This window comes from Ascaphus truei, chromosome 10 (assembly GCF_040206685.1).
Source record: "Ascaphus truei isolate aAscTru1 chromosome 10, aAscTru1.hap1, whole genome shotgun sequence".
Taxonomy (NCBI): Eukaryota; Metazoa; Chordata; class Amphibia; order Anura; family Ascaphidae; genus Ascaphus; species Ascaphus truei.
Window position 1 is genome coordinate 33,341,178 of NC_134492.1, and position 13,670 is coordinate 33,354,847.

At 35.8% G+C, this 13,670-nt stretch overlaps 1 long non-coding RNA gene across 1 annotated transcript; it reads right to left on the minus strand.

The window, feature by feature from the left end:
* Window positions 1-834: 834 nt before the first annotated feature.
* Window positions 835-6,087, minus strand: LOC142503380 (uncharacterized). Its single transcript, XR_012803993.1, has 3 exons — window positions 5,560-6,087; window positions 2,861-2,969; window positions 835-2,747 (listed from the first exon to the last, which is right to left on the minus strand). It is a non-coding gene; the product is annotated as an uncharacterized LOC142503380 (long non-coding RNA).
* Between the last annotated feature and the right edge of the window lie 7,583 nt (window positions 6,088-13,670).

The window sequence follows — 13,670 nt, forward strand, 5'->3', positions numbered from 1 at the left end:
CTATTTATGTAAGAAATGTGACACAATTGTATAATAAATTGGCATACAGTAAGTCTCTCAAATTCTTAATGTGTGTTAGCAGATGTTTCTTCCAACGACCCAAATTATGGCCACTTAGCATCTGTGACCCTCTTTGAGTCTTAAAAATAACCCTACTGTTCCTTCCGATTATATTGCATTATATTTACAGCATTTAAAAAAATGATCCAAAAGAAATCTCTAGGGCGATTTTTTCCTAAATCTAGTGGATTTCTTTTATTTGTGCTAATATTGTTCATATTTTGTAACAAGGAGATTTTGATAAGTAATCACATCACTTAGCACATAATACAGCTGTGCATTCAAAGTATACTGCAGATCTAGAGCCATAATACCCTTACTGTATAAGTGTAATCATTATACTTGCTTTATGTACAGTATAGATGTTTTCAAGAGCAGTGCACACTCTTAGTGTTTGTCATGTAGCCTTCATTTTGTTAGTGCTATTATAACACACTGTATAACACTTTGGTAAAATCTACTTGTAAATGTGTACGTTAGTGACCACTTTTAAAATGGCTCCTGTTTCGTATTATTAATCTAGTAGGGATGAGGCCTACATAAATACCTGCTTACACAATGCTTCCTTGTGATACAATGTAAAGAAGAAAAATACAGATGTAGAGTTTCTTAAAATGTCAAGTTATTTACTACTGGAGATTTTTAATGAGTACAGTACTTTGTTAATAGGTTGGTAAATGAAGGTTTATTGAGAAAACTTTTCCTAGTCTCACATTAGCATCATAGAGAATTGGAAATAAATACATTCTAAGGGATGTACAAATGATAGGACATTGGAAGGTTTCTACAATAATTAAAGTAATTTTCTTTATCTACCAGTGATAAAAAGTAAATACATCCTCCTTTCTCTGTGACAAAAAAATACAGCTTTTTCTAGGAGATGAGAAAGATTAAACAATTCCAAATAATTACAACACAAATGCTTATGTCTGACCTCTTACCTCCAGTCAAAAAGATCCTTGAAATCATAGAGAAGAACCATAAATTGTGATTTTGCTGAATATTGCCTCAACAAGATATGGCCTATCTACAGTACTTTTATGATAACCAACCAAATTGTATAAAAACTGTACATCAAACGTGTTTAGAAATACTCAGTAATACTGTTAATTTGCACCTCTGTTTTATTGCTTGATGAATTTAACATGCAAATATTATGTTTTTTAATTTGACTTGGAAAGTTGTCAAAGATAACTCAGTCTGTTTAAAAAAAGAATCATGTGTCTTGTTTCAATTTTATTTGAGTTTGCTTTAGAAATTCCCCAAACATCCAAATAATCATAATACGATTTTTGATTCATTCCTGTATTCAATTTTGATTAAAGTATCATAAAGATCATTGCTTTTAATCATTTAGACAATAAGGTCTGGAGTTGTATCGTATTATCATATTACCTTTGGCACAGCACTTTCAATACTTATGTTTTTATTTAAACAATTTAATGTATATGATGAGACTCCAGAATTGAAAAAAAACACCTATGGTTATATTAGGTTAGGTCCACAAATGTTAATTGTTTAAATTAACAATTTATACAATATCTAATGTATTCTTTCAACCAGACTGACAAATTATTTACTTTGTAGGTTTTCTTTCCAAGTCAACACAGTACATTTTTATATAGTATTTCCAGAATAATACTTCATTTGGACAGAAAAAAATATATATACTGTATATAGCAAATCAAGCTTTCACTGAAACAAGGATGAACGCAGCTGGTAATTCTCCATCTCATCAAACTGTTTATTAGGACACCTGATGTGAAATAAATGCATGTGTTACAATGTGCTTACAGAGATTTCCAATCATTTTTGAAAGTGGTGTGTAATCCATGGTTTTTTTTTCTAACCACAGCACTAAAGCTTAAGGAATCTGCTTCCCTCGGTGCACAACCAGCTCCTCCAGAGGGAGGTCTGAGTCAGAGAGGGGAAACAACCGCAATGACAGAGTGCCAGGGCAAAGGGTAATAAATGCAGGGCAGAGATTGGGCTCAGGGCAAAGATACCAGCCACAGAGCAGGGATCACTTTGCAAATCCCCAAACCATAAAGGCGTTTAATTTCATTGGATTCCCAAAGGGTCCTGGTTGTCAACATTTTTTTTTAAGGCGTTGCCTTGGTCTGGATCTGAGCACATGTATAATTCATCCCCAAAATCAAACTAGCAGGAGAAAAGACCCTAAAGCCTTTAAATGTTACACTTTTTTTCAGCATACATAGACATCGCTGGTCATCACACCATCCCAAACTAACAAAGGACAAAATAATCTAAACATGAGTAAAGTGTCATTCAAATTAAGTTTAAAAAGGAGAATAGAACACACTTCCCATTTCATTCATCTGTTAACTAAAAATCAGTAACTAGAAAGTCTTGGGTGAGCCTCTGCATATAAACGTTTTAAAAAATAAATGCATTTAGAAGATATCAAAATATGCTACCTTTGCCACTACAGAGATCAGTTGGTGAGTGCTGGAAGCTTGCTTGTTGTAGATACTCTCCTCAACTACGCGTATTCTTAAGCAATAACAACGTAATCCGTATTATCCACCCAAGAATACCCGTCACCGAAGAGAGCCAAAGAACAGCAGCGGCTGGACAATAAAATCCATAGGCAGAGGTCAGCACAGGGGAATCCAAACAGGTCCCGGAGTCTCACATCCAAAGTCCTAAATGCCTTGGTTTCAATCCTGTAAAAATAGCAGAAAACCATGCAGTGTTTTTAGTGTATGGAATATGTGTGAGGATGATGTGTATCTGCACCAGCATCACAAGAGAGTAAAGAGACGAATGTGCAATGTACCTTGTGTCTCCTCATATCTTCCTCTGTACTTGCTTAGCAAAATGACTCTTATTTGTACGCCCCCAGCCCCAGTTCTATTCAATTGGATGTCCAAAGGAGCAATAGATTCCTGTAAGAGAAATGCATAGTTAAGTATGTCCATATTATGCAATGTATTCAGCATACCATTAAACTGTGCCCTTAATGTACACTTGACAGGAAGTATATGTATACCCAATAGCATTTTACACTGCTTATCATAAAACGTTTTACTTGTGAAACGTGTTACCTTGCAATGGAAAGCAATACAGTCATATTCTAATCAGCACTCTTCAGATATACTATGTGAATGCTTTTTTATATTTATTTATATATATATAAATAAATGAAAATAAAAAAGCATTCACATAGTATATCTGAAGAGTGCTGATTAGAATATGAATGTATTGCTTTCCATTGCAAGGTAACACGTTTCACAAGTAAAACGTTTTATGATAAGCAGTGTAAAATGCTATTGGCTATACATATACTTCCTGTCAAGTATATGTTTATATATATATATACATATATATATATATATATATATTTTTTTTTATATATATATATACAGGTTGCATGTTCATGGTTTTGTCACTGTTTGCAGTGTAGAGATCATGCATTTCATGTATCATCGTGCATGCCTTAGAATACTATATGTTACATGCATTGGAATCAGCTGTAATGTAATATAAAAATATAGTTTGAGAAATAGACAAGCTAAACTAAGTAGATTATGGGATGTGTGAGATAGTACTGTAAATCCGGATCATCTTTTATAAACATAGCTTTTACTGAGAAGCTTTGTCTTAGGATCTACTACCGATATCCTTAATAGCAGTGGGTTATTGAGAGTCTGATGTATAGAATGGACATTAATAAAGTCCTTAGGTAATCATGTATGCCGAAATGTGCAGAAATCCAGAGTACAGTTCAATCACGAAATGATGATGCAAAACATTTTTTTTAATAAATTGCTCCTAGAATATCTATACATATGACATTTAGAAATGTGCTGTACTGTATATACTAAACTACTACATTGCTTATATTTCCTTTCAAACAGCTTCTAAAACAACATCCACTTAATTATGAAGTGAAAGAGCATTTTGACTTCATTTACATTATAAGCCATTTTAAACCAAAAAAATGTTGAATGTAAATATCACTGAAATCAGAATCGGCATCCAGATGTGTAGAAATAAATATCTGGGTAAAATATGTAGTTTTCTTAATATTACCTTTTGCAACTGTGACTTAATGCACATCTATTTGAGTAACTCAATGGCAAAAAGGAGAAACTCAAATCACCTTTACACAAGGCGAGAGAACGGGGTAAATAAAGCTAAAACATATGCAAACAGCACAATATAAAAAGATACATGTATTCTCTAAAGTATCAACTTTGTTTTACAAATCAAACATTACATGCACAAAAACATACATACTGTAATAAAAAGACCTTGTGTATTTTTTTCCTCATTTGAATAAAAAGTATAATACACTTTACCTAAAATGACACTGATGAGGTTAGTGCAGATGCACAGATAGATTACTCCAGGACAGAGCACCTGCAATACCAATATGGTTGAAACGGTTCAGCACCGGCTTGTGGACAGCTCCCTGTTAGTTGTGTATCTGCCAAATGTTACTCCTGTTGGTCAGACACAGATTCCACTGCTTCATTCAGAATCCTAACACTGGTGCAAAGAAAATAACCTCCCTCACATTTAATCCTGCCTGAAGATTGTTCTTGACATACTAACACAATTTTGGACCACAGTCCCTTAGCTTTTTGGAGTTCAACACCTACCCACTGCCTCCAAGAATGGTGAAGTAAACTGTAAGTAAGCCTTGGGGATAGTCAGTGCATCTCTTTTAGTGCCAGTAGTATATACTGGACATCAGATCTCTTTTAGTGCCAGTAGTATATACTGTACTGTATGATCCAAATTCCCATTTCTCATAGAAGAAGTAGATACAACAATCATCAAATCACATTTAGCAATGTGCCCCTAAAGATAAATCACCATGGATAATATAATAAAGGAGACGTGCCCCACCTTGCCAAAGCCTTAGTGTTATAGTGCTTAAGAAAAAGGGTTATAGTCACTCTTATGAAGATTAGATACAGAGGCAAAGGAAATGCTTCAAACGTCAACATCAAAGGCATTGCCTTTCACCACCTCTCAATAAAAGCAACATTGCCTTGACCAACTTACACACTGATTTATAAATGTATTTCCCCCCTGTTGTGAAAAGAGCTGGAGCAGAGATGTAATTGTATAGTTGGTCAGTGCAAATCAGTGTTATCTGAAACAGACTCGTGTTGCCTTAATATAATATCAGGTACCATTGGGTACTATGTTGCTTTACCCGATACAATAATCTTCAAGGATGCAATTCAGAAAAAGCATATGAAATGCTGCACAATCTCACCGTATCACTTCAAATCCGCAAAATGCAAGTGATATTGTCTTGTGTTCACAGGAAAGTAACATCAGCTACAGCATTTGATCGAGAAAAAATATTGATCCCAATTGATGACATAAACTGAAAGCATGTACCAGGCATCCTGGAAATACACAAGATATTATAGATGTAAAGAAATGTAAAGATTATTTTTAGTAAGACAGATTGGATCAGTATGTTTATGCCTGATCTTTATTAAATCCAATGCTTACCGTTCGTATAAATGCTTCTGGAGAATCTCTGGCTGATTCCAAGATGCATCTGATCCTTGGTTCTGTGTTGGGAGCTATTTTCTCCTTCAGGAACTGGGTTGATTGAAGCAGCGTTTTCTTGCTGAAAGCCCTGAAAGTCAGTGATCAGGATATCCTTCTGATGGTCCCCAGACACATTCACTCCTTGTCGGCTGCTGCCTCGTGGTCTTCAGCCATCGCCCTCAGCTCCAGTAACCAGAGGGAAAGGAAAAAAGCAGCAATAGCGATCACATCGATCTGATCTGCACCATCTGCCTGCTGCCACTACACCCCAACCTCCACATCTGAACACGTAAAACCCTGACAACTCCCAGTGCAGGGCTGCAAGGAGTTCATTTTTTAGCAGCACCTAATTGGTTCTGGACAGCATACAGTTACACAACCTTCTGTTAACCATCCAGTAGTGGATCCCAAACATGCTAATGGTGGATTAATTGAGGAAGATCTGACGTGCAAGCTTCATATTCTTTTATTCATGACTTCCCAATGGGAAAGGACCAATGCCTTGTGGGACAATAGGAACATGCAGTAAAAAAAAAAAAAAAAAAGATGCTTAGAAAATGGCTCTGTGTACACAGATGTCGACCGAAACCGTTTAGCAGAATAAGAAGACTGACATTTTTATCCGGAGGGATAGCCTGGTGCCACTGCATATACGGTACTACAGGAGACATTATAAAATAAAGCACAACAAAAAAAATCAATCTACAGTACAATGCATGTACACTGTGCTGAAAATGAACACTGCTATTCTAATTAATGCAATAAGTATTCGGTATAGAATAAAATCCATAATCAATGGTGTTTCTGCAGTGATCAGAGCACTTTGAAACCTTGTGTATAAAACCCTGTGTGGCTAATCTTATCAAGACTGACGCAATGTCTAATGCCAGGAACTATTTGACTCTTTTTATAAAGGAGATGGCGTTTGAAAGACATTTACCAGCAAGACATAATCAGATTTAAATATGACTTTGCAAAGGGGAGATAAGAGATCTGCTCATTGTCAGAAAAGTGTCCAGTCGAAATTGCGGGACCCTAAATCAATCTCAGTTCCCATTGATTAAAAAAATAATAATATTTCTTCTGTAAAATCCATAAACGCGTTGACCTTATTTTTAAGCAGTTAGGTTTAAACTAACACTAACTATGAAAATATCAGCTTGTCAGGCACTAGGCAGTTGTACACTGTACAGGAGCTAGTCCCTGTCCACGGTCTTAGTGCTGAAAGAATGAATAATGAACTCGGCAGAATGCATCCATATAAAAAAAACTTTTAATATATTGCCTAAATCAAACATACTATGAACCCACATGTGAGAATAAACTGAAGTAGTGAGACATCCTGCTTTTTATCATTTTTTTTTAAAGACACTTAGAAGCACCGAACCATTGTCGCAAAGACGCTTATGATTTTGTTTGATAATTCCTGATTAATTAATTACATTTCTTGGAACGTTACTGTTCTCTTTGGAATAAACCCAGCACTTCTGAGTATTAACAGTCTGGAAATATAGCCCGAGGACAAATCAAACAGTTTATCAGATCTTTTGTTTCAATATACAGTAATTAACCGCCGTTGCTTATACCTACAGTATATTGCATTCCTGGGCTGAGGGCACAGACTGAAACTACTGCATGATTCACATTCGTGTTAAACTATTGCCACCTGCAGGCCAAATTAATAATCTAGATTTCTATACATACAACAAAACCATGGCAGCCATAATGCTCAGACATTATTTACATATGCGAATATCCATATATATTTTTGCTTTGTTTAGTTTTTAAGTGATTTGATGTTTGCATGTAGAAACAAATTACAAAGGAAGCCATATGGGCTTTCATATATATAACTGCAAAAATCTTATAAATTACCCAGTTTAGTTGATTAATAAGATGTTTATGAATAAATACCTTTCAAATCTGTTTGTAATCACCAAATGCATTACTGCACACAGTACTTTGCTGGTACATAGCAACTCTATTGGGAATATATATATATATATATATATATATATATATATATATATATATATATATATATATATATATATATATATATATATATATATATATATATATATATATATATATATATATATATATATATATATATATATATATATATTGCCTTTAGCAGTTGCTCAATGTTTGTTCTCAGCACCTAAACACATACAGTGTGTAAGGCTGTTCATAGCAATACGTTTTCTTCGTGAATTTATCTAGCATGTTCAAAGCGTTTCATGTGAGAAAATATAATCTTATTTTAGCAATGTGGGCCATGGTTTCTGGAGTCGATATACCACTGTCCATTATTGAACTGAGGTATGAATGTATGAATGTACTGTATACTGTATATGATTGTAAAGACAGTGCCATTACTACTGCATAGTTCTAGACTCTAGAGTGATGTGATTGTTCAATGACTGATGTGTTATTATTCTACAGAATTAATCATTTGGATCTAGTTTGGATCTAGTAAGAACTATAAACCTGGGCTTGGATGAACAAAAAAAAAAAGGATTAAGAAACTGATTACCAGTCCTGAGCTTTTATGACGGTACATGTATGTATATAGATCTCTTTACAAAAAGTAAACTGCTATATTTATATAGTATAATGAAACAGGTACAAACGTATTGGGTGAGATAATATGCTGTAGGTTGTTTTCTTAAGTACAGAGTTGCACTTCAGCCTTGTGTTCTGTTTAATTATTAAAGTGTTACAATGTAAAAGAAAAACCCACAGCATTTCTATTCATTTTAATCCATGCAAAATGTACGAGTAAAAAGAGACACGTACTCTTTGCAGTTATATGTCAAATGTAAATAGGAAGTTAAAAGCCATTTTGCTTTTAGGGATAATGTATTTCACCGCCCACACAACTGTATTTTCATATAACCATCAGCAGTGATTTAAATCAATCTCTTGGCTTATTGTTACTGTAGTTTATTTTTCTGAAATACATTTTTATAGCAGTTTTACCATTATTTAAATAGAAAGACTGCAATGTTATTTCAAACTTAATATTACATCTAAAGATCAAGTGTATTAAATTGCAAAGTGACACAAAAGCAAAAGTTCTTTTTTGTGGGTAATGGTAATGGGGAAATGAAACATTGCATATGGAAGGATTGAAGCAGCTCATTATTTTAACACATTTGCATGAAAAAAAAATATATATCAAAGAATGTTACATTCACTTATTATAGAAATCTGATGATTGGCATTAGGAATACCACTGAAAGTGAGTTCCCCCCTATAGATTTCCCTTGGTTCTAACGACATTTCATTGTTCTAGCCACAATCCTCCCTCAAAACTCAACCCTAAGAATATGATGGGAAGGGCAGTGTTCAGTCCTACAGTACCAAGAAAGGTCTAACTATGGTAATTGAGATTCTAATCACAGAGCAAGCAAGGGAGTAGGGTAAATACATATATATTTAATGCAAACATTCTAACACAAAAGCTCCATTAAGCACCTCAATTATAATTGTGAAACTAAAAAAAAAACATGTATTAGCACACACCAGACACAATGAGATTAAACATAGCCAAATGTGTGCATGATCCATGTGTGTTTGTAACTTTGTATCCATCCATTTTATTGGAACTGTTTATTTATGGACTGTGTTCTGCAATAAGTAAGGAAATCGCACACAGTAGGTAAAGCAGTCAGGACAGACACTAAATTATATGCCCCTAACCATTTAATAGTTCATATAATACGCAGGATCCCTCTACCCTGCATGTCACATTTGTTTTATTTGAGTTTATAAAGTACACATCTTTTGTAATCTATGGGTATTGTAGTCAACAGCTTTGAAAAGGTTTATTTCATTTTGGTCAAATCTCGTGGTTCCATTTTAGACGGAGCGAGGGCGCCCCCTCCCGTCCAGACAAGAAGAAGCACAAAGACGAAACTCTCCAATACTGTACATAGGGCGTCAGAGGCTAAGGGAAAGTCTCCAATTATATCTGCTCGAAGGAAATAACAAAACAAAAAAACCAGTTCAAACAGATTACCAATCAACCTAGATCCTAATTACATTACCCTCTGTGCAGCTGTGAGTTTATATTTATTTTCTTATGCAGTGTATCAAATGTTCGTTTTTATTCTAGTTTCATGACCAATAATCTAGGTTTAGGAAGAGACCATTTGGTGAGTGTGTATCCAGAATCCTAATTGAACTAATTTTCCAGTTAACAGTAAGAAGTCCTTCTATTATGTGACCACATGAATGCAGATGCTTTATCATTGTGTCTGGCTGTATCCTCATACAGCTCCGTAACCCTTAAGTCTCCCTGAATTATACACTGCCCGAGTACTGGGTGTGTGTGTGGGCAGATAGGGATATTTCCGTCCTTCTCTACAAACCTATTTATGGTCACTTCTCTCCTATATTGTTTCCAGTGGCAGCCTGAAGTGGCAATTATATCTTGATTATGTTTCAACCAACCTATTCATGTCTGTCAATAAAAAATGATACAGTCTAGCTTAGATTTGAAAATGAGTTTAACCTTGAGGGACAGCATCTCTTTGGGTTTGCTTTAAAATAAAGGTTATTACAAACCGCCTGATGTACTTTTTAACAACCTTGAGTTACTGATGGGTTAGATTTGTGCAAATAATGGATTGCCCATGGGTATTTAGAAAGAGAAGACACAATGAATACAGCACAATACACACAAATAAAGCATACTGTACAGAATATAGGAAAAACACACACACAAATACTGTATATATGTGTGTATGTAAAATGTATATAGACCTGTCTAAGACATGCACATGAGCATACAGTAATATTTCCATTTGCAATATGCTTTACTGTGAAGGGTTTTGTCACTTTTTTTTACCCACCATAACTTAACTAAGTGTGGTGAAACCTATCCCTGCTTCATTTGGCAAAGCCAGTATAACCAACCCCACACTGAGGAGACCCATTAAGGTTGAAACGCCTGTCTGTGGGTGGGTTTACTGGCTATGCATCTTAACCCTGGCTGTGCTCAAAGCTGTGAAATGCAGCAAGCTTAAGCTTATAGGGACCATGTTAAATGGTTTTGAAGCAAAAGGTGGCACTGTGTGCTCATTTGCATGTCATTTCCCAGAATCCCTTGCTGCAGTGGAAGCGCTGTGTGCTGGGTGATAATGGTGAAAGGCAGGGTTGCAGACCTGTCTAAGACATGCAAATGAGCATACAGTAATATTTCATATATGTGTGTGTGTGTGTGTGTGTGTGCACAATTTAGATAATGACTACACACCACACACACACACACACACACACACACACACACACACACACACACACACACACACACGCACATTTATATATCACCAAATAAAGCCAAGCTAAAACATGTGTTGTATAGGATTTGATATCATAGAGTCTTAACATGAAAGTGAAAAGGTGGTAGCTAAGATGACCTTAAAGCAGGTGATCTTTCTTCAGCATAAATCCTTTATTTACTTATGGTACACCGGCTTTTTACATTAAAAAATATATTTTTTTCCAGAATTCAATCTAGAATATCACCAAAATACAGCAAAAGAAGTGTTTTACTCTAGCTGAAGCAAAGCACACAGATGTAATATCTGAGCTGGAATCAGACGCACCATACATATCACTGGAGACACTGTCTTCAATCTTCATCGGATATTCCTTCTTGCTGAAAAATGCTGGGATAATGAAAAAAAAAATAGAAACGTATCCTTCTTGCTGGTGAATTAACTATCTTATATAACATGACAAAAGACTTACTTGGATTCAGCAGTTTTACTTGAGAGCAAATTTTAGATTATCTAAAACATTCATCTCAGCAAAAGCTTTATTTCCACTTAGAAATAATTTAACATTCACTTTTCACTTGGATTTGCTTTCGGCTGAAAAATATTTGTACTGTAAAGGTTGGGTGGATTTAATCAGCTTACATTCAAGTAATGCACTATAGTACCTTAGATTTTAATATACTAGTATCTGGTACAGCTGTGAACTAATAATTTCTACATGTGATCAACACATGGTCCAAATATAAAGGAACCATGTCACTCTCTCTCTCTCTCTCTCTCTCTCTCTCTCTCTCTCTCTCTCTCTCTCTCTCTCTCTCTATCTCTTTTATCTCTCTCTGCTCCCCTTTCTCTCTCTCTTTTCTCATACTCTCTTTCTGATCTCTCTTTTCTCTCTCTCTTCTTTCTTTTCCCTCATGTATTTCTCTCCTGAACTTCATTTTATCCTTGTGTTCTGTATAATTTCCTTTTCATGTCTGTTTTTACCCCTGTGATTTAACCCTTCCCCTCCCTCTCACCTTTCTCAGCCCATCTCTCAGGCTGCAGCTCCAGTCTCACCTGCACTGTTTGAGGCCCTGCCCATCTATGGAGGCTCTGCAGAGGAATGGATTTCCCCTCTGTCCTTCCTATTTTATCCCAGGCCCCGCCCCTTGACGCAGGCCCCACCCACCTGCAGAGGAAGGGATTTCCCTCTGTGCTTCCTTCCTGCATCTCAGGCCCCGCAATGTGCCACCAACATGGGGGGGGGAGGGGGAGTGCGGGCCCCGAAGAGTGCGGGCCCTCTGGCTTTGTCCAGGCTATAGCTATGCTGCTGTCTCTAGTCTTGTAGTATTTATTTATTTTATTTATAAAATATTTTACCAGGAAGTAATACATTGAGAGTTACCTCTCGTTTTCAAGTATGTCCTGGGCGCAGAGTAAAACAAAATAATACATGGTTACAAATACAGTTACATAAATGAACAAGGTATACATTATATACAAGACATTGCATGCACAGTTAAAGAAAATATATATTATGAGCGTATGAAACAGTTACAGACCAGATTAAAGTGTGAGACAGCCTTAGATTTGAAAGAACTTAAGCTGGTGGTGGATATGAGAGTCTCTGGTAGGTTGTTCCAGTTTTGGGGTGCACGGAAGGAGAAGGAGGAACGTCCGGATACTTTGTTGAGTCTTGGGACCATGAATAGTCTTTTGGAGTCTGATCTCAGGTGATAGGTGCTGTATGTGGTAGGGGTGAGGAGCTTGTTCAGGTAGCTGGGTAGCTTGCCCAGAAAGTATTTGAGGGTGAGACAGGAAAGGTGAACTTTGCGCCTAGACTCTAGTGATGACCAATCTAGTTCTTTGAGCATTTCGCAGTGATGTGTGTTGTAGTATATTGTATGTAGTGCTGCAAATAGCTGTTTTGCTATTAAGTTGCCACTAAGAGTAAATTTCACGTTGTATGTAACTTACAGTAGCAATTTAAAAAAAGCTTTTACAGCAATAAACCATTTATGGAGTGTACATACAGTAGGAAGATTTGAAGTTTGGGCACAAAATTAGAATGGGTTGTATATTTCTGTCAATTAATGCCGCCAAGATCTAAGGTGACACTGAATTCATCACCAAAGAGATTGCCATGTAATTAAAGTAACACAATGAGTACTGTAAATCCATATACTGTATTACCCTATGTATCTGTTTGTGTATGTGTGTACTTATTTGCATTTGTATGTAACTCTGTGTAAGAAATTGTATTTCCCCTAAAACTATGAATAGAGTGAGAGTGATGATTATAAGACAATTGTTGGGAGATATTTTAAGAAGAAAGGGAAATGTGGATAATTTATTCTGCCACTACATTATGTTGTGTAGATTTTTTTACATGGGATAATATCAGAGCCTATAAATAGACAGGGAGATCATACAGCTGTGTTGAGATGTCTAAACAAGGGGGACATTTGAGTTACAATCAACAGACAGTTGCTATTATAACTGATGATGCGCTGAAGTAATCATTTCTGTATTATACAGTTATTTCCTTGTATAGAGGGTGGGAAGTTCCTTATCAGATATGATATCAGTGTTAAACTGAAAGACACATGTAGATACCATGTTGGGACATACTAATTATAGTAGGAGGACTGACTAGGGGATTTTGTCTGGATTAATACTGATAGATTTAGCCAAGGAGCTGAGAGACAGGGTTAGACCAAGAAGTGGTAACACCAAGATCAGACAGAGGATCCCACCCAAGAAAATAATTATCATGCTACCATCTTTGAAGATACAGTA